This window comes from Nomascus leucogenys, chromosome 13, assembly GCF_006542625.1.
Source record: "Nomascus leucogenys isolate Asia chromosome 13, Asia_NLE_v1, whole genome shotgun sequence".
NCBI lineage: Eukaryota > Metazoa > Chordata > Mammalia > Primates > Hylobatidae > Nomascus > Nomascus leucogenys.
The window spans coordinates 17,636,233-17,658,015 of record NC_044393.1 but is presented as its reverse complement, the minus strand read 5'-3'; the positions used below and the strand labels follow the sequence as shown (position 1 = coordinate 17,658,015).

The window sequence follows — 21,783 nt, the reverse complement described above, 5'->3', positions numbered from 1 at the left end:
GCTTTACATATATTAATTCATTTAATCCACACAGCCATGCTGTGTGGTATGTTATTATCCCCACCTTAGAGATAAGAAAATGGAGGCACAGAAGAGTTAAGTAGAAGGCTCAGTGTCACACAGCTAGCAAGTGGCACAGCCAGAATTTGATACCAGATTGTCTGGTGTTGCTGGAAAGCCATGAGAAAGCAGGTGGCTCTGCACCTGACCCCCAGCAGGTGCTTTGTGGAGATTTCTGGTTTGTGTATCTGAAACCAAAGCACACTGAGGCTAAGAAACCTTCACAACAAGAACTCACCATTGTAACAGAAGACAGATCTCCACTGTCTACAGGTGGGCCACACTCCCTCATGTGCTATTTGGTCCTTTACAATCTAGCCATCCTGGACTGCGGGCTATTTCTATAAGGCAGGCCATGTTCTTTTAATTCTTCTGTACCCTTGCACATTCTCTTCCTCCTACTGACTGTCAGAAGAGCTCCTATTCAAGCATCGGAGCCTAGTTCAGATGTTACCTCCTCCTTGTACTAGTCTTAGCTTTCTCTACTTTCCCTGGCAAAAGTAAATAGGATAGGGGCCTCAGTGTTCTCACAGCATCCTGTTCATACTTCTGTTAATGAGTATGATTTTGTCATACTCTATTACAGTTACATATTTACGCATCTCCACTAGCTCCTCCTCCAGGACAGGTATAACTCTGCAGTCTCATAACCTAGCACAGCACTTGGTGTCCAGTGAAGGCTCAGTAAACACCTGTGTCTGCTTAAACCCAATGGCTCTGACTTCTTCCACTCCTGTGAACCAGGCTGGCTCCAAACAGACAGGGACAGGCATGAACTGTGCAGGTTGTCTGGTGTTCCCTCTGTGTCCCAATACCCTCTAACTACAAAGTATTTCCATTGTTTAACAGTTTGTTTTGGCTGGGGGCAGTGGCTCACACCCGTAATCCCAATGCTTTGGGAGGTCAAGGCAGGAGGATCACTTCAGGCTAGGAGTTTGAGACATGTCTCTACAAAAAATAAAAATTAGCTGGGCATGGTGGTGTGTGCCTGTAGTCCCTGGTTACTCAGGAGGCTGAGGCAGGAGAGTTGCTTGAGCCCAGGAGTTCGAGGCTGCAGTGAACTATGATCATGTCACTGAACTCTAGCCTGGGTGACAGAGTGAGATCCTGTCTCTATTAAAAAATAAAAATAAAATAAAAAACTTGTTTTCATATCAAACATTAGAATAAGTCTTACTGAAAAATCACGGTTAGCACCCCTAACTCACGTTAAAAGAAAGAGGAAAACATCCCTCTGCCTTTCTCCCTATGGAAAAGAAACATCAGGAGATAGGAGACTAGAAATAATTCTGTTCTCCAGATAATATTCCCAGGATAAAGGATCTCCTTATAGGGAACCCTTCCAGCACATGTTTGCTTACTCCCTTCATTTTCATTCTAGAAAGGAAGTGGAAATTAGGTCAAAGGAATTCAATAACATTGCAAAATTCTCAGGGTTATAAATAGCCTCTTGCTCCACCACTCAGCAGTAGTAGTGTAGCTCAATTGCAAACCACCAGCATAAGGGAGCTGTAGTTCCATATCCAGGCCCAGAGGGCCCCTTCCGGATTAAACAACTCTCCACCCTTCTACCTTCCACTCCTCTTTAAGCATTAAAGATATAAGGATGATTTGGAAACCTCAAAATGCTACAAAACAGGAGACAGGCACACACTGACCTGATGACAATTCTACTATAAGTCATAAGAATGAAAGGCCAGTTTTTCAAACATAGAGCTGGGAAAAGTAGAGAAAAATAGGAACATTAGTGTCTCCAATGGAGCAGTCTCTAAGTGGCTTCTAGAAGGTGTGATTATAAAATCAGCAGTTACAGAAGCCCCATGGAGCTTTATCAATCACCCATGCAGTGACTGCTGCTTCGAGGAGCTGGATTCTGAGAGCAGGGTTGGAAACCCAATCTTAAGGAAGGAAGTGAAAGATGATCCCCTCCTATTAGTAAGGAATTTGGGATGAAGAATGCCAGGTTTCCAGCTCTCCTCCTTCCCCCTATCCCTTTAAGGATAAGAACGGATGTGTGCTTTTTGTTCAGTTATTTTGCTTTTGATTTGATGAAGGAGGCATGGGTAAGTTTCGTTTATGTTTCCTGCAAGAGAATGCAACCTCATCAGGAAGGCAAGTTGGAGTCACGCCCTCTTTCTAATCAAGAACGCAATCTCTATAAAGGCTTCCCCCTCTGAAATCTTCTCATCTGAGAAGTGACTCAACTTCCCTTAGTTCAGTCCACTGAATGAGGATGAGACTCTGAGGTATAGAAAAGGGAGGATTTGACCGGCAGAGATTAAGGTTCTTATGTTTACTGCTGGAAACCCTGGGAAGGACCACCATACCAACAGCAGCTGAGGTTTCCCCTTTTTGTTGAAGTGTGTTAGACACAGGACTCATTCAAACATGGTTAAAAGCCACAAACTTACATAGAGGCAAAAGTGTGGTGAGACGGGGTGTGGGGGCAGGGGAACTGTTTGGGTTTCTTCATCTTGATTTCTGCTGTAAGAACGGCCTGGGTCTTCTCTTACCCTGCATAGACACCTTCTGTAGTATTCCTATACTTAAAGAATAGTGCTTAAGTAAGCTCCTTAGCAGAGCATTCAACTTACTCCAGTTCCACCGTGGCTCTGTGGTGTAACTGGCTTTCAGATTCGCTTTTGCAGATGCCATGTTCTCGCCAGACCACCTGTTCCCTGAAAAACCATGCTCTTCTGAGTCTGTATGTTTGCTTGTGCTATTATTTCTTCTTCCTTGTCCAGCTGGCAAACTTCTACTCAACCTTCAAGGCCCGGCTAAGATAATCACTTTTCTATGTGGCTTTCCTAATCCTCTCACCTCAGGGAAAATTAATTGCAGCCTCATCTATGATCCCAGTCTTTTGTACATACCTTCATGATCCTACTGATTTACAATTCTGTATGTGCAGTCTCTTCCCTGGCCACGATAGGTGTGATATGCACATCAGCAGCGGCAGTATCCCTGGGAGCCCAGACCCACCCAATCAGAATCTGCCTTCAAACAAGATCCTGGGATGGTTCAAGTGTATGTTCAAGTCTGGGACATAGGCTCTAGATCAGATAAAGTCCAAGAAACAGTGGTTCTCAACGCTGGTTGTGCACCATCAACACACACCCCAGGTCATTTATAAACTCCCAGATGATTTTAATAGGTGACCAGGGTTGACCCACAGCTCCAGGAGAGGTGACAACCTGAGGGCAAGGACTCATGAAGCCTGAGTCTATTCCCCCATCTACTCTTCCCCCAGTTTGCAGCACACTGCCTGCCACATAGCTGTGTCCATAGAATTCCACAGGAAAATTCCCTCCAGGGTGCCTCCAGACCTAAATGCCTTTAGAAGAGAGTGAAAACACTACTGACTGAGGATTATTAATTGCCTAGAACTTTCCAAATCCCTAACTACAATGACCGAAGAGATGAATTTACAAAAAGTCATAGAGTTTACAAACCACTTACCACTTACCTCAGTTTTTGGAAATAAGAGGAAACAGAAACTGAGATGGAAAATACAGATGAACTTCAGAATTAAACTTTAGAAAACCGTGGCTGCACAAGGAGATGGAGCTTCGATAGGGAGTGAGTGTGGTGTGCTGGTAGGAGTCCTGGGTTATGACTAAAATCTCGGGCTGTGAACTCCTTCAATACCGACCATAACAGCACAGCATTGTTCTCAGTGTAAAATCAGGCCAAGCCCTTTCATTATATAAATAAGGGAACTGAAGTCCAGAGAAGCTGGCAAGGCCATGCCACAGTTAGGGACAAAACAAGGCCTAGGCCCCCACTTCTGGTTTAGTCCTCCTCCTGCAGCACAGTTTTACCACAAGCACAAGCCTTTCTGGACCTCAGGTCCTGATCTACATGGGGGGCTGGACTAGATGTTTTTGAGCTCTCTTCCAACTTTGGCCTTCTAGTGAGGCACTGTAGCTTAACAGTTAGGAGCTGTGTTCTGGAGTGGGAAAGGCCTGAACTTGGATCCTAGCACTAACAATTTCCTTACCTGTAAAATAGGCATTAGCATCAACCCTACCCCCTAAAGCTGTTGTGAGCATCAAGTGGGATAATAAAGCACTAAGCATAGCAGAATTCTAACCATGTGAACCTGAAGAAACTGCAAAAGCTCTGAAACCACGTTTCCCCAACACAGTAAGCCCTACCTGCTAGGCAGGTATATTGTGTATTGTTGACAAAATGAGAGAGAATATGTGAAGGCAGTCCGGGAGAAAAGTCAGTACAAAAGGTAAAGCATTTGTTGGTGTTCCACTATTATTATTACTATTTCCCAGTGGAAGAACTTTGGAAAATGTTATGATCAGTTCCAAAGCAGCAGCTAATACAATGCCTGGCAAATAATAAGTGCTCAACAAATATTTTCTAGTCACTCACATGAAACCAGCATAGCATGCCTAATAGGGTTATAAATTCAAATGTCTTAGGCAGCCAAGCAGGTAAGTAAATAAAACAAGCAGCCTCCATGAAGGGTCTGTAACACCGCAAAGTACCACCTTGCCTACAGGAGTTTAAATCCAACATTTTTAAAAACACATCATGCAGCTTGGCCAAGACAGCCACTTTGCAGCCTCTAGCCCATAGTGATTCTGGCTCTTCATTACACCACATGATGCCTTGCATACCATCTAGTCATTTTATGTGATCCAGTCTTGTCTTTGCAAGTGTACCTGAAGCATCCTGAAGATGAAGGCTATGACATACACCGCCTAATCACTAAAAATGGCCTAGAACAGTGCTGGTCACATGGTAGATACTCAGTGACCAATTGCTGAACTGGGGCTGTAGGCTGGGTGCTGAGGCTCATGCCTGTAATCTCAGAAATTTGGGAGGCTGAGGTGGGCGGGTCACTTGAGATCAGGAGTTCAATACCAGCCTGGCCAACATGGTGAAACCCCGTCTCTACTAAAAATACAAAAATCAGCCAGGCACGGTGGTGGACGCCTGTAATCCCAGCCACTTGGGAGGCTGAGGCACAAGAATTGCTTGAACTCGGGAGGTGGAGGTTGCAGTGAGCCGAGATGGCACCACTGCACTCCAGCCTGGGCGACAAGAGTAAAACTCCGTCTCAAAAAAAAAATAAAAATAAAAATAAAGAGAGAAGCCAGGCTGTAAACTCAAGCCTACTATTCCCAGCACCTCTGAGATGCTGCATGGTATGTATGTTTTTCTATCTAGGTCCTGGGACCAGACTTAGTCCAGGCTGGGCCGAGGTATGGTGACCGGGTCAAAGGACATGCCTTGCAAGGTTTTCTTCAACTGCATCAAATATGCTTCTTGCTGAGCCACCTTGGCAGGTGGTACTGCTACATCTGGACACATTATCTCAGCACAGAACAAGCTAGAATATGCTGTACATTGAAGTTTTTAAAGAAGTTTGGTCCCGACTTCCTGTACCCTCAAACTTCCTCTGTACCTCCTAGAGTCAGCGTGAGATATATAGAAAGACCAGACTGAAGATGAACAGATGAGGTCCTAAACCCACCTCCTCCACTTACAAACTCTAGAATTATCCCTGGCAGGCAACCTCTTTTAGAAGCTTCACTATCGCTATCAGTAAAGTGCAGATAACAATAGTTATCTCAAAAGACTTTAGAGGGTATACAAAGTGTGTGACACTGTACAGCCCAGTGCCACAATCCCTGGCCACAGGTGGTTACTAAGCACTTGAAAAGTGGCACAGGCTGCCCTTCATGTAAAATACAAACCAGGTTTCAAAAACTTAGTACAAAAAACAAGAACGTAAAATATCCCATTAATAATGTTTTAATATTGATTATAATAATATAATTTTGGAATATATTGTTTTCCAAATATAATAATTTGGAATAATTATTATATTATTTCAGCTGTTTCATTTTTTAATGTGGCTACTGGAAAATTTAAAATTATATCTATAACTCACATTACGTTTCTATTAGACAGCAGCATCACTCTAGCATACAGCCTGGCACACAAAGAGCATTCCAAATGTCAGTTTCATTCCCCTACAGGTAGGACGTCACACCCCCTTCCTCTTGCCAAATTCAAACCCTGCATTTATTTATTTGGTAAATATTTATATTGCCTGGCCCTGTGTGAGATGCTACAGATACAACATGAAGCAAAACCAGACACTGCCTTCTTCGTGGACCTTACAATCTGGTGGGATGGACAGAGAAATATCAATACTTTGTAAAACTGCAGTTGTGCAAGTGTTGTGAAGGACAAGTACCCAGGGTGATAAAAGTGGGGTGCTGGTCGAAAAGTCAGGGACAGGGATGCCTCCCCTGCAGAAGTGATGCTTAAGCGGAGATCTGAAGGATGAAGAAGAGTTTACAAGACTAAGACACGGGAAGAAGAGCAGACCAGGGAGGAGGAATACTAAATAAAAGGCCCCAAGGAAGGCAAGAGCTTGGGATGTAGAAGGAACAGAAAGAGGCCAGTGTGTGGGGAGCACTGAGCAAGCGGACGGACGAGTAGACAGACTTGGGAGAGGTCAGCGGGACCAGATCTCCAGGGCCTGGGTGAGGTTCTGGATCTGACCCTACAAAGGGGTGGGAGGCCGGGCCAGTTTCAGGCCCTAAGTATCCAGATCTGCTCTGCATTTCTCGGCTGGGCGCGGTGGCTCACGCCTGTAATCCCAGCACTCTGGGAGGCCGAGACGGGCAGATCACTTGAGGTCGGGAGTTCGAGACCAGCCTAACAAGGTGAAACCCCGTGTCTACTAAAAATACAAAAATTAGCTGGGCGTGGTGGCAGGCGCCCGTAATCCCAGCTACCTGGGAGGCTGAGGCAGGAGAATAGCTGGAACCTGGGAGGCGGAGGTTGCAGTGAGCCGAGATCGCGCCACTGCACTCCAGCCTAGGCGGCAGAGCGAGACTCCGTCTCAAAAAGGTTTCAAAAAAAAAAAAGGAAGGTTTCTCTGGGCACTGTGCAAGGCCGACAGGAGAGGGGCCCCTGTGCCTGCGGGCAGACCACTTAGGACACTGCAACGGTCCAGGCAGGAAGCGAGAGGGGCCTGAACTGAAGGGTGAGCGCAGGAGGTGGAAAGTACATGCACCGGGGGAGGGCTACTGCGCCGGCAGCATCCACGGGGCGGACTGGTGGACGCGGGCAGCCGGGTCCAGGTCGAGCATGACCCCGGGCTTTCAACTCTTGCGGGCCCGCCACGAGCCCTCTCCTTGCTCTCCCTCCCTGATCTTCCCACCCAACGCCTCCCTCCTTCTCCCTCCGACCGCTGCCCAGACCAGCCCCCGCGCCTGGCTGCCTGGCCCGCCCGCTTCCGCCACGCGACGCCCCTTCTGGGTCCAGGACCCGGTCTCTCCTCCCTTCCTAAGGCCCCGGCAGGGCCGCCACCCCTCGGGGGCCTGACGAACCGGCCCGGTCCAGCCCAGGCCCGCCCTCTCAGCCCCTCAGCCTCCGGGGCAGACGCAGGCCGCAACGCTCGGCCCGGCCTCTCTTCCCTGCGTCTTTCGGGCCGGGCCCCTCTCCACCGCCTGCCGCGCCCCAGCCCCCAGCGCGCCCCTCACTCACCAGGGCGCCGACCTAGGCCCAGCTCCCGCTCCCGGGTCTCCGCTCGGCGGCTCCTCCAGCCTCCGCCCGCCCCGCCTTCTTGGGACCCCGCCCCGCACAGGCCGGGCCCGGCTTCTATTGCTCCGACTCGCCGTCACGCTGAACTCTCTTTCTTCAATTAGGTTGCTTGTCTGTCACTCAAGAAGGGGCGGGCACAGCTGCCGGTAGAGGGGAAAAACGCCGGCCGTCCCCGCCCCCCTAGTGGAGGCCTCTTAAAGAAACAGGACGCCTTTCCCTCGCGGGCTGCAGGGTCTGAAGGAACGTAATTTCCCAGCAAACCCAAGAGGCAGCTTTCTTTTTCCCCCAAACTTTTTTTTTTCTTTTTGGTATGCAGTCCTAGAGTGAAGGAAAAGGCTTTTGTTCCCTGTGTCAAATCATAGGTTGTGAGCTCTAAGCGGGCCTCTGGTAGCACTCCGCCCTGTGCCCAGCGGGCACTTACCGCACACTCAACAGTGGAGATAGCTGTGGTTTGGGGAACTGAGTGGGAAGTGACAGTCGTGTCAGAGGCTGTGAGCAGCCGCGCTGCTCACCACCGAGTTGGAGCTAATTATACCGGCACCCAGGGCTGACCGTGGGCGCTGAGCAGAGGCAGAAGGGTACAACTCAGCTGTGCTGTTGGAAGGGATCCGTGGGAGGTGGCATTCGTCACTGCACCTGCGGATCGGAACAAGGCCGGGCACCGCGCCAAGGACTCACTCCTGCTGTCTCTCTTCATGCTCACAGCAGCCCTGTGATGGAGGGAGCACCGTGATCCCTTCGCTGCAGATGATGAAACTGAGGCTCAGAGAGGGTCCGAGATCTTACAGCTGGTGAGGTGCAGCGCAAGATACCAACCTATGCCTGTTGGATTCCAAAGTTTATACTTTAATCGTTCGTCTAGCATATTCTTACAACAATCCTGGGAGGTGTGTATTCAGTTGTCCCTTTGCAGATAAAGAAACTGATACTCAGCAAAGAGACGATGTAGTTACTACCACTTATAGGGCACTGCGCAGTCTGCAAAGCAGTTTTACATATGTTGTTTCATTTGATCCTCAAAACATCTTGGAATTAAAGATGATTTTTGTTAGTCCTATTTTACAGGTGAATAAAGTGAGGCTTGGGGAGGTTGAGGCTTAGCCATAGCTAACATTGCTAAAGCTCTGGCAGGAGTTACTCTTTCTCCTTCTCACTGGCTGGACCCAGCCTTGACCTTGTGATGATGATGATGATGTGCTAGGGGACAGAGCCACAGCACAGAAGGTGCAAAATGCTACCTGCCTACTTGGGACACTCACTTCATACTCTTATTTGAAAGAGAAATGATCTTCTCCGTTCCTTTTATTATTAACTTTGATAGCAGGGAGGGCTGTTAGAGCCAACCCTGCACTCACACAACACTGAGGATGAAAGCCTTAAATTTTGTACCCTGGGTGCCTCAGTTTGCTTCATCCTAGTCCTGGCCCTGCTTAATAACATATTTATCCAAGGAACGAATCACTCACTTTAGCTTTACAAGACTGTGTCATTTTTTTTCCCTAATATTGCCAGTGGAGGTTCTTTGATTGCAAGTCTTAGGAATCAATTCTGCCTAACTTTACCCGAAAAAGATTTTATTGGCAGGCTAGTGTTTAACTCACAGAGGTAACAGGAAGCTGGAGAATCAGGCTTAGAAAAGGACAGAAAGTGGAGATGCTTTGAGAGTTTAGGCAGGCAAGTGAATCAATTCCATATTTTTCTTCCCTTTCTTGACCAGAGTTGTCTTTGATGAGTCAAAGTCCCTGGAGCAAGGGTTCGATTGGCTGAGCTCAGGTAACATGTCCACACTTTAGCTAAGGAGGGCAGGCACCTTGATAGACAGCTCCACCAAGACTGCACAGAAATGCAGAGTTCCAGATCCCTCTTCCTCCACCTCAGCTGCTCCCAGTGGGCAACTAGGTTCAGGTGCCCTGTTTTCAGGCTGGGATCAAATAGGAGGAGTACCTGCAGCTGAATGTCATGATTACACAAATGCAATTGTGTCTGGCACATGGGAGAGGATAGTAGAGATTCTGAGCTTTGTAGCCTTATAGACCTTTGTGCTATTTACCAGCTGTTTGTCCCTGGGTAAGTTACTAGATCTCTCTGAGCCTGTCTCCTCATGTGTACCATGGGGAGAATAACAGTACCAGCCTTGATGAATTGTTGTGAGAAATGAGATCACTGTAAATGTACAACAGTTAGCAAAATGTCTGCATTTAAGTGCTCAATAAATTGTAAATTATAAAATTGTAAAATTATAGTAGGCCTTCCATAAGTACTTATTGTGTGAGTGAATTATCTACCCCTCTCAGTTCTTAAATCCATTTGATTTTTGTTTGTTTTTTGTTTTTGAGACAGAGTCTCCCTCTGTCACTCGGGCTGGAGCACAGCAGCATGATGTCCGCTCACTGCAACCTCCGCCTCCTGGTTTCAAGAGATTCTCCTGCCTCAGCCTCCCAAGTAGCTGGGACTACAGGTGCGCACCACCACGCCTGGCTAATTTTTGTATTTTTAGTAGAGACGGGGTTTCACCATGTAGGCCAGGCTTGTCTCCAACTCCTGGCCTCAAGTGATCTGCCTGCCTCAGCCTCCCAAAGTGCTGGGATTACAGGCACCAGCCACTGCATCTAGCCAATATGGCCCACCTTTAGAGTGGTGGGGAGCTTAGAGACAAAATCTTTACCATGGTCTACAAGACCCTAGATGATCTGGCACTTTACTTCTCAGACTTAATCTATTCCCGCTGTCCCCCGAACTTACTGTTTGAGTCTTACATACTAATGTCCCATTCTGTGAACACACAGTTTCTTCTCATCTCTGTGCCTTTGCACTTGCTGTTCCCTCTCTTGGAATGCTCTTCCCCCAGCTCATCACATGGCTTCCATCTTCACTTTATTCAGGCCATGCTCTGTTATCTCCTCTTCCAAGTCTTGCCTGACAACTCTGTCTCCTATCATCCAGCCCCTCCACGCCTCTCTTCCCTTAACCTGCTCTAGTCTTCTCCCTAGCACTGCATGTCATATTACTTTGTTTTGTTTTCTGACTTCATTAGTTGTAAGCTCCATGATGGCAGAGATCTTGGCTGTCTTGTTCATAGCTGTATCTCTGCTACCTAGAACATATCTATTATAGTACATAATATGGGGTCAACATCTTATTTTGACCATGTAAAATAATGGTTGCATCACTGAATAAACAAAAATGACCTATGGGTAAATGGAAGGTCTCTATGAACTTGACTTACACTTAAATTTTTCTAAACACTTACAGATTAATCATGGCCCTCCTCATATAGAATTATTTCAAATACAATCCCTGCCACCACACCAAAAGTCTCTTTTTTTTTGTTTTTTTTTTTGAGATGGAGTCTTGCTCTGTTGCCTAGGCTGAAGTACAGTGGCGTGATCTCGGCTCACCACAACTTCCACCCGCTAGGTTCAAGCAATTCTCCCGCCTCAGCCTCCCAAGTAGCTGGGATTACAGGTACCTGCTGCCACACCCAGCTAATTTTCTTGTGTGTGTGTTTTTATTAGAGACGGGGCTTCACCATGTTGGTCAGGCTGGTCTCGAACTCCTGACCTCAAGTGATCTGCCCACCTTGGCCTCCCAAAGTGCTGGGATTACAGGCGTGAGCCACTGTGCCCATCCCAAAAGGATTTTTACATGGTAGCTCATAAATGTCAAAACCTTCATTTATCTGCTAAAGGAAATACAACTAGCATTTATCATGGGTTTACTATGTGCCAAGAGTTATACTGGAGGCTGTTATACACATTATCACAGTTAAAACTGTCAACTTTCTGTGGCATATTAGTGTGCCCATTCTGCAGATGAGAAAGATTGAAGATTAGAGCTGTGAAAAGCTTGCTAAGGCACCTCAGCCTGGCTGGTACTCAGTCAGTCTGACTTTCTCTTTACACCACTCAGTGGAAACAGCATTCCACTGCACACTTATTTCTTCATTTTTTTTCACACTTATTAATCCTGGATATAGATGAGACTATGTATTAAGGTCTTTACACGATTTATCTCATTTGATCCTCATGTTTCTACGAAGCACATACTGCTATCACCTTTATTTTACAAACGAGGAAACTGAGGCACAGAAACTTTAGACATTTGCCCATGGTTACCCGGTTGAGTGGTGAAGCCAGTAGTTAAAGCTGGCTCTATTTAATTTCAAGACCTCTGTCTTTTCTGCAATAGCGCGCTGTCTCCCTTAAGACCACTCTCTGCCTCAGATAGAAAGAGAAGAAAAATGGCTAAAACAGGCGAACAAAGTATCCTTAAGAAAATTCATGGTGACTTGGTTCTTGAAACGGGAAGCAAAAGGGCAGGAGGCAGACAGCCAGTCTAGCACCAGCGCTTGCAGGCTAGGGGTTCACATAACTCACAATAACTTAATTTGCGAAGATCGTTATTCCAGGAACTGGGGGGCGGGGGAGGTGGTTATGGTGTATTTGTGTGAGTGAGCCCAGGAAGGGGCCGGACTCTCTCGGTGAGCAGTGGCTGTCAGCCCCCGGAGGGCGTGCTCAAGCCGCCTGCGGGAGACCAGCGCCCTCTGCTGGCATCGGAAGCCACTTTCCAACATCAAGCAAGCCGGTTGTGTGTGGGGATGTGTGTGTGTGTGTGTGTGTGTGTGTGTGTGTGTGTGTGTGTGTGTGTCTGTGTGTGTGTGTGTCTGTGTGTGTGTGAGATTGGGGAAGCAATGGATTTGAAAATTTTCATTTCTTTTTTTTGGAGACAGGGTCTCACTCTGTCGCCCAGGCTGGAGTGCAGTGGCGCGATCATGGTTCACTGTAGTCTCGACCTCCTGGGCTCAAGCGATCCTCCTGCCTCAGCCTCCCGAGTAGCTGTGACTACAGGTGCGCGCCACCATGCCCAGGTAATTTTAAAGTTTTTTGTAGAGATGGGGGTCTCACTATGTTGCCCAGGCTGGTCTCGAACTCCTGGGCTCAAGTGATCCTCCTGCCTTAGCCTCCCAAAGTTTTGGGATTACAGGCATGAGCCACTGCAGCTGGCTGAGATTTGCAAAATTTCTAATGCACACAGTAAATAAAAATAATAGCTGCCACTTAGCAATATAACATTGGGATGGGGATCAGGGGCTGTTTAAGGATTTTACATTAATTTATTTACTCCTAGGGACTTTACATACTGCATCTAATTTAACCTTTACCCTGACCCCCTGAATTAGGAATTATTGTTATGACTTCGATTTCTCACACTAGGAAACTGACAGAGAGATTAGGTCATTTGCTGTACTGCTATTAAGTGGCAGATCTGGGGCTTGAACAAGTGGACTCTGACCTTCCAGGTCTGTGCCCTGGAAATGACCACATTGCCCTTCTTTGGGTCTGGAGTGCCCCCTGGCAAGTCTCCTTGTACAGAGCCTCACTCAGAGCAGACACACAGCAAGGGCTCAGTGCTTCTGAAAATGGTAACCAGGCTGGGACTTGGTGGTGAGTTTGCTGCTTTTTGTATTCAAGCTCAGGGAGGCTGTAGACTCGCTGGGTGGCTGGCCTTAGAATCCCCTGCATCTGTCTGAACCAGAGATAAGCCCCCAGCCAGTGCTCAGCTTGGCCCCTGGGATCTGCTTGTCCAATAGTAACAATATTACAACAGTACAACATTTTGTTTGGCTACAACAAAGCAGACAGTCCTAATGAACAATGCAAAACATTTAGCACCCAGGGAGGCACCAGTACTGACAGATCAGAACAGACAGTTCCCCCCACCCCCAGGGTCCCAGGAGACAGTCCCTCTGCCTCCCCCACAGTATAGCCAAGGCTTTAACCCTTTTACTTACTGGAATGTGGGGCATTGGAGGTGGAAGATGAGGTCAGGGTTGCTGGGGAAGAGTGGTTTGAGGCAGCTACTATTTACCAATGAATATGGAAGAATTTCAATATTTTAACAGTTGGTGTGGCTATCCTGGCTGAATACTGCCATCCTTACTGTGGGTCCTGGGATAATAGTAGGAACTAACTCATGAGTCTGGTGCAGGGGTTACACAAAGAAAAGCAAGTAAAGGTCCTGCTTCTACTTCAGAGAGGTATTCAGTCAATGAGAGTTGGTCTTAATGTCCTGAACAGATGCGCGCGCGTGTGTGTGTGTGTGTGTGTGCGTGTGTGTGAGTGATTGTTGGGGTGGGGAGAATGAGCTAGTCTTGCTGACTCCAGACCCCGTCTCGCCATCCATTGCTTTCATCCTCTTCAATTGTAGCTGAGTCCTGGAACCCAGAGCCTGGGGCGGGTTAGGGGGTTCCTTAACCGGTGTATGGTCACTTTGCTTCACTACACACCTCCCTGAGTTTTACGGAACTGGCTCAGTTTGTCCAGAGCAGCGGCCCATTTGTTGAAAAGTTGAGGCAGCCATGATAGAGGAAGTGAAGGCCTGGCTGTGGAGGGCTGGCTGCGGGAAGCGACCATGAGGCGAGGCTCTGGTTTGTCTAGGAAGACCTCTACATATGATTGTCTATCTACTCTTTCCACAAACATCTGTTGAGTGCTCCGTGTCTGCTAGTTAGTGGCTGTATGTTAGTGATCAAAACAAACATGGTCCCTGTCCTCCTGGCATTCACAGTGATACAGGGGAGACAGACAGCATATAAAGAAGTAAACATATTGGTGTGATTATAAACTGTGATAAATGTAATAGGAAAATGATTAGGCTCACCTCCCCACATTCCAGCAATCAAAGCAGGAGGAGAGCGTAGTCATGGAGGTCCTCCCTGTGGAGGTGATGATTCTATTGAGACTTGGTGGATGAATAGGAGTTTTCCAGGTAAGAAGTGAAAGGTGGGGTGTTCTGGGTAGAAGGAACAGCAAAAAAAAAAAAAAAATCATGACTTCAACTGGGTGGTTGGATTACAAAAGCAGAGAGAAGAAAAGAGAAGGGTTAAGGAGAAGGCAGCTACTACTAAGGGCCTTGTTGGCGGGCTAGTTTTATTCTATGTAAGATAGGAATCCATTGGAAGGTTGCAAACAGGGGAATGACAAAATCTGATTTAAGTTTTGAAAAATATCTAGTTGGTTGCTGTGACCAGATTGTGTTGAGACTAGCTTGTAGAATACAAAGATGGAAGCAAGAAGTCCAAGTGGGATGTGAATATTAAAAAGCCCCCACCCTCATAGGAAAAGACTGATTGTTCTATGGCCTTAGTAATAAGTAACCACCAGAACTGGTCTTAAACCTAATAGGTTAATGGCAACTCATCTCACTGAATCTGCATCTGAAACCAGCCAATCAGTGATAGTCTGTGCTTTGAGAATCAGCCAAGCTGCCCCAGATTCACTGCAGTGAGTATGTTTCTCAGGCTGGTGTCACCCCTCTCTCTGCTTGGAAACCAACCTCATCCCCAAACAAATTATTCCCCAAACCTATGTAAGATTAACAGTTTGTTTTGCTCATCCAGACTATACCTGACCATCAAAGGGCTCTTGTGCTTAAAGAAGCAAGAAATGCAGCTGGTTGCAGACACTAAGGGGTGGTTTTATCCTCCAGTAGAGGTTGCCTTAGGCTGATCAGGCTGCTACAACAAAATACCATAGGCTGGGTGGCTTATAAACCACAACTATTTATTTCTTACAGTTCTAGGGGCTAGGAAGTCCAAGATCAAAGTGTCATCAGATTTGATGTCTAATGAGGGATGCCTTATTGGTTCACAGATGGCCATCTTCTCAACTGTGTCTTCATATGGCAGAAGGGGAAAGGAGCTCTCTGAATTCTCTTTTATAAGGGCACCAATCCCATTCATGAAGGTTCCACACTCATGACCTAATCACCTCCTAAAAGGCCCACTCTAAATACAATCGCATTGGGGATTAGTTTTCAACATATGAATGGGCGGTGGGGTGGAGGGTAGGGGGCACATGAAGCAGCTATTCAGTCTGTAGCAGGGGTCTTTACAGTCATCCAGGTTATCGATGGTGGTGGTCTGTTCTCTTGTCACTGCTGAAGATGTCATCCTGGGGTTTATTCTGACCCTCCCTGGGCCAGGCATCTATGGCCGACAAACCCTTTTCTGAAGGACATTATCTTTCTTTGAAGATTTTATGTCTTTAGTTAGGTGTACGGTTGCATCTTGTTTCAGGGGATGTTCTGCCCCTTCAAGGGAATGTGTCAATCGGGGTTGAGTCATGAGAGAGAAACCACACCAGTTATTTGAACAGACATAAGTCAATATAAAGAATTGTTAACTGGGTATAAAGTTGTTAAGTAGGTCTCTGGAAAGGATCAAAAGAACTCTAAGGTCTCACGGGGGTAGTGACTGCAGAAAGCATCTACCACCTCTAGGGCTGAAAGAAACAAAGAAAAGACATTGGAATTATTAAGACTTAGAATCTGGTCTGCAAGTTTTGAAGAAACTTGCAAACTGGACTCAGCTGGTGTTACAAGAAGACACTGCACCGCTGTTGCCAAGGTGAATAAGTGATGCTCAAAACAATTCCACAAAAAGCAAATAGGAAAGAGCAAAGCCTTTTCCTCTTCTAGACTTGTAGCTCCCTTGAGCACCCCCATTAGCAGAGACTAAGAGAGCTGCTGGTGAACCAGAAGTGCAGTTTTTCAGAATTCCAGCTCCAGCACCACAGAGCAGGTTATGGAAAGGTAGGTTTGGAGCGGAGAGCCAGCAGCTTAATAACTGGAACAGGGGACATATTTCTCTGTTTCTGTCCAGTTTTTAAAAAGTGTTTAATTATCAGAGGTCAGCCTCATTTCTAAAATTTGGGGGACTCATCTCATTGCCACCTCAAGTGCTTCTCTTAAGTTGCTTTCCGTTTGGTTGTGGGAGCAGATGCATGTACAATCAGCTGATTCTTAGCAACATGTGATGCTTTTGGTGAATGAGGGGCCGGAGGAAGTGGCGGAATGTGGGGACATGTGGGGACAGTTCAGCCTGAATGGTTCTAATCCTTAGAAGTGGCACAATGCATTTGTACTAGGCATTGAAGCATGAGTGATGAGTAGAATTCCAACTGAGTTGAAAAAAGAGTCACTGTAAGGTCTATTTTACAGAAAAAGAAACTGAGTCCCAGAGAGTTCGTTTCTGGAGTCACAAAGAACCATGTCCATCCATCCAACTGCTTAGCCTGGAGTCCTAAACCATTGCCCTGTGACCATAGCTTGCAATTTCTTCAGGTTTATCATCCTATAAAACTGGAATAATGATATTTGCCTTTTGGGGTAGTGGTGAAGGTTAACTGGTGTCATATATTAAAAACATAAACCCATTTTGGAAGACAGATGCTGGGCACATTTCCACTCCCACTCACCAGCCTTGCTACCTGTAGTTCAAATTCATGCCTCAGCAAAGTTATAAATCAGTCCATGTCATAGATCTGAAGGTGGGAGGGGTGGTGGCGTTCTTACATAGTTGAAACCAAGAACATAAAATCCTTGAATGTCATTATCTCAGTGAATGCTAATAATAAGGATAATGATAATAATGGTAATATGCTTCCACTTAATGAATACCTACTATGTATGTGCCAGGTATTTTACATATATTATATCACTTTTGCCTATTCGGCAAATAGGTATTTGGTGTGCAACACATGCCTGGCGTCACGTTAACGCTAATTGCCATAATGAAACTGAGTGGTAGGTCTTATCATTCCTGTTTAACAGATGATGAGGTTGAGACTTACCCCTCTGGCCTCTTTTCTCATTTGTACAACAGGGACAATAATAATCCTACCTCTAAGATACATCAGGGATTACAGTTCATATAGCATATTGCCTGGGACATAGCAGATAATATATGCTTGTTACTTAATAGATTAGCACTACTATTCCTGCTAGTGCAACCACTGCTCGGGGTCACAGAGCTAGCAGATGGCCTATCTGACTCCACAGCCTCTGCTCTGTCCCCTCTGTCATGCCCTTTATGCTAAGTCAGTCTTTCTACTATGGCTGCCTTCCCACAAAGGCAGGCCTGGCTTTACTGTAAATTTTGTTGGAAGAAAAGGAGGAGCAGCCAGAAGGCATCAAGTCACAGCAGAAACAGCTGTTTTGAAACAGAGGCAGGTCCCAGGAGTAGCTATTATCATTTTTTTCTCATAAAAGTGATCTGTGGATGATTGGGTCAAGATAGCAGATGGGACACTTAACAGTAGCCTTGCCCCACCCCTAAATATCTAGAAATAACAGAAATGTGTGTGTGTGTGTGTGTGTGTGTGTGTTGTGTTCCAAAACCATACAGAAAATCAGGAAGGCATGCCTCCAGTGGTTTAGAAACTACAAAAGATGAGATTAAAGAGAAGTGAAAACAGCCTCAAACACACCAAGGCAGTAACTAATGGGTGTCATTCCAAGGGTGGTACATACCTAGAGCCGAGAAGTTGGGAACATAGGGCATTGATTTGGAGTGGTGCAATAGAAGCCATCAGGCATGGTGACCAGCTCCCTCCCATCCACCCTGCTTTGGCTAAATAGTAAGTTACATAAGTGACTCCCCACAGATGGCAGCAGTAAGTCTGAATGCAAAACTGTGTCCTGGGTGGGTAGGTTGAGAAACAGAGGTCTCCAAGTCCAGAAAACAAATTTATATTCTATCCCTGGAGTTAGACTGTGGTGAACAGAGAAAGCACTTTCTGATAGGCTGACAAGAAATTTTAAGCTTCAAAATAAAAACATAGCCAAGAGTTCACCAGATATTTGGAAAACCCAACACATGAAACAGTAACATCAAAAACAACAAACCAAAGAACTTACACCTGAGGAAGTAAAGAAAGCAAATAGAACCAGACTATGGAATAAGTATCATTGTATACCTTGGACAAATGGCAGAGCCTACTGTATTCATTTTTTTAAAAAAATAAAAAATGCACTGAGGTTTTAGAAATTAAAAAAATTATTCTTGAAATAAAAATCTCAATAGATGGGTTGAATAGCAAAATGGATTGAAGAGTATTATCAGTGAACCAGAATATCATGCTAAGTAGTTCTCCCAGAATGCAGTGCAAAACAATAAATAGATGGGTAGAATGAACAAAATATTATGAGACATGAATGACAGATGTAAAAGTTCCACTATCTGCTTAATGTGAATTACAGGAGAGAAGAAAATTAAGGAAGCAGAGTGCCTAAAACAAGGCAAAAATTTAAGACAATTTCTTAGAAATTGGAAATACTCATATTGAAAGGAAGCAGTGAATATTTACAGGAAGAATGTAAAAAGACTGACATGTAAGTAAATCATGATGAAATTTCAGGACGCTAAGGATAAGGAGGAAACTCTGAATGTTTTCAGAGTGAAAAAATTATGCAGGATGGAATAAGAATAAGATTGATACCAGACTTCATATTTGCAACATAGTAAGTAAGAAAACAGAATAACATCTTTAAAGTTTTCTGGTGAAAATACTTGTGAACTTATGATTCTTATTAAAGTGAACTAAATATGGCCTGAGAAGGACTCTATACTTGTGGACTAACCATAACCTAACTTAATAGACAAGATTGAAAACCTAGCTTAGGAGTATGCATCTGTAACAGTAGCTGAGTCTTGGCCAATCCCAGCAGCCATACTCCAATCATTCATACGCTGCTCAGTGTTCAAACTGTGTTCAGATAAGTCAAATGCCAATCTGTAACCTATCTAGCTGTTTCTTTACCTCACTTCCAATTTCTGTGTGTCACTTTCCTTTTTTTGTCTATAAATTTGTTCTGATCATGAGGCATCCCTGAAGTCTCTCTGAATCTACTGTGGTTCTGGAGGCTGCCCCGACTTGTGAATTGTTTTCTCTTCTTCCTCAGTTAAACTCCATTAAGTTTAATTTGAAGTGTTCTTTTAACATTCTTTAACCAGCCAAACTGCAAGTGAATGTGAGGACATCATAAAGACATTTTAAGCCACACAAACAGATTCAAAAACTTTATAATTCACTGTCCACATAGAGTAACCTTTCTCAACAGGGTACCACTGGCATTCGGGGTGGAACAATTCTTCATTGTGTAAGACTGATCCACACATTGCAGGTTGCTTAGTGTCCTTGACCATCATCCATTAAATGCCAGTAGCATTTCTCCTCCCTGTGACAATACACAACAGCCCCACATTTGGAGGGGGTGCTGTATCACCTCTGGTTGAGAAACCATGGTGTAGAAAATATATTCAAAGAGAAAATAAATCTAGGAAGAAAAAAAGGGATATAAGAAGCACAGGTGAGCAACAGAATCAGTAAAGTTTACTTTTAAGTCTAAATAAATTATAACAATAAACCTATAATAATAAACTAAAATCTAAGATAACTCAGGATGGAGAGTTATGAATTCTGGAAAGGAGGTAGGAGAGAGAAGTAAAAGCATGCTAGGAGCCTCATTTTATTTATACCATTAGCTCTGGATGTCAATTAATAATATGCGTAACTATGTGTATAAAAATATAAAGATACAGGAACTAAACATATACTTTTCAAGTCGTTAGAAGAAAAATTAGTTGGGAACAAGTAAAATGCTAGCAGCTAACCAAAGATCAGGGATGAAAAACACAAAAACAGCATATAAAATAGAAAGCACAAGGTAAATTGGTAGAAAATGTGCAAATATATCAGTAACCATAATAAATATGACTATCAAATTTGCTGCTAAAAGACAGTGACTTTTGAATTGAGTTTAAAAAGAGTCAAACCGTGGGTTGTTGTATAAGAGACAGTAAAACAGAGTAATACAGAAAGATTGAAAATAAAGAGATGGAAAAGGTAACTGGGAAAATGCCAGGAAAAGGAAAGCAAGTGGTACAAGCAATCTTACCATTCGACAAAACGCATTTTAAGGCAAAAATAATCACTGTTACTCAAAAAGACAAAAAATAATATTTCATAGTGATAAAATACTCAATCTACTAATCAGTTTAGCCTTATGCTTGTGTGTGCCTAGTAACATAAGACTGAAATGTGTAATACAAAAACTGAGAATTATAAGGAGAAAACAAATCCATGGCTTCGTGGGAAACTTTACCTTTAGAAGTCTACAGAACAAGTAGTCAAAAATCAAGTAAGAAACAAAGATCTAGTACCATGATCAACAAGGTTTTATTATTATTACTATTTATTTATTACTATTTTATTTATTTTATTTACTATGTTGTTTTATTTATTACTATTGTTCTATCACCCAGGCTGGAGTGCAGTGGTGCCATCTCAGCTCACTGCAGCCTCAACTTCCCAGGCTCCTGCAATCCTCTCATCTCAGCCTCCCAAGTAGCTGGGACCACAAGTGCACATCACCATGCCTGGCTAATTTTTGTATTTTTGGTAGAAGTGGGGTTTCACCACGTTGCCTAGGCTGGTCTCAAACTCCTGAACTCAAGCGATTTACCCACCTCAGCCTCCCAAAGTGCTGAAATCACAGACATGAGCCACTGCACCCAGCCCACCAAGTTTAACCAAATAAATTTATATAGAGATAAATGTTTGCCTTTTTCAAACACACATGATAACTTTACAAAAATTGTCCTGACTTGAAATAAGAGCTTCTTTTCCTTTTAACCTTTTATTTCTCCTTTTCTCTCCAATGATACTGCCTGCTTCTCCTCTTCCCAGGTAACATTGCTAGCAGAGTGACTGTATCCATCTATATCTTTCTTCATGCTCATAAAATCGTATCTAAATATATACATATATATGTAGATTTCTCTTCCTATAGCTTACAAAAATAGAACCACAGTTTATAAATTTCTCTGCATCTTTCAGAAATGGAAGATGGAAGTGCTCTCAAGTCAGTAGACAGAGGTTTAAGTTATTCTTGTTAAATGGCTGCATTATGTCAATGATATAAATGTACTGCAATTTACTCAGTAATTCTCCTGTGGGCATTCACATTGTTTTCAGGTTTTTTTCCCCCCATTGCAATCATGATCACTGTTGATGTGAACATCCATAGACACATATATTCTGGTGTTTTTATTTCTATGGGAAGAATTCCCATGCGTGGGATTGCTGGGTGAAAGAAAGTGTGGAGTTGTTTTCTTTTGATATACGTTGCCAGATCGCACTCCAACAAGGTCACAGCTGCTGGCGATGTGGTGAAGAGCGTCCCTTTCCAGCCTGTAGTAGGTGTTATCATGTTCCCAATTTGCTAGTCCGATGTGAGTAAAGTGATAACTCATTGTTGTATGATTTACATTTCCTTAACTCCTAGGGAGACTGAACATCT

At 44.6% G+C, this 21,783-nt stretch overlaps 1 protein-coding gene across 9 annotated transcripts in view; it reads right to left on the bottom strand.

Annotated features, from left to right (window-relative positions):
* ELMO2 (engulfment and cell motility 2) overlaps positions 1–21,783 on the bottom strand; it is a 66,542-nt gene that overhangs the window by 32,778 nt on the left and 11,981 nt on the right. For 3 of the 9 annotated variants that reach the window (XM_012511914.2, XM_003253680.4, XM_030825380.1), the window contains exons 1-2: positions 14,302–20,699; positions 7,585–8,463 (exon numbers count right to left, since the gene is read on the bottom strand). The exons of 2 other annotated variants lie outside the window; for them this stretch is intronic. The gene's annotated coding sequence lies outside the window, so the exon portion shown is untranslated. Of the gene's footprint in view, positions 1–7,584; positions 8,464–14,301; positions 20,701–21,783 lie in introns of those variants that run through there. 4 more of the 9 variants (XM_030825376.1, XM_030825378.1, XM_030825381.1 and 1 more) reach the window with 4 other exon arrangements.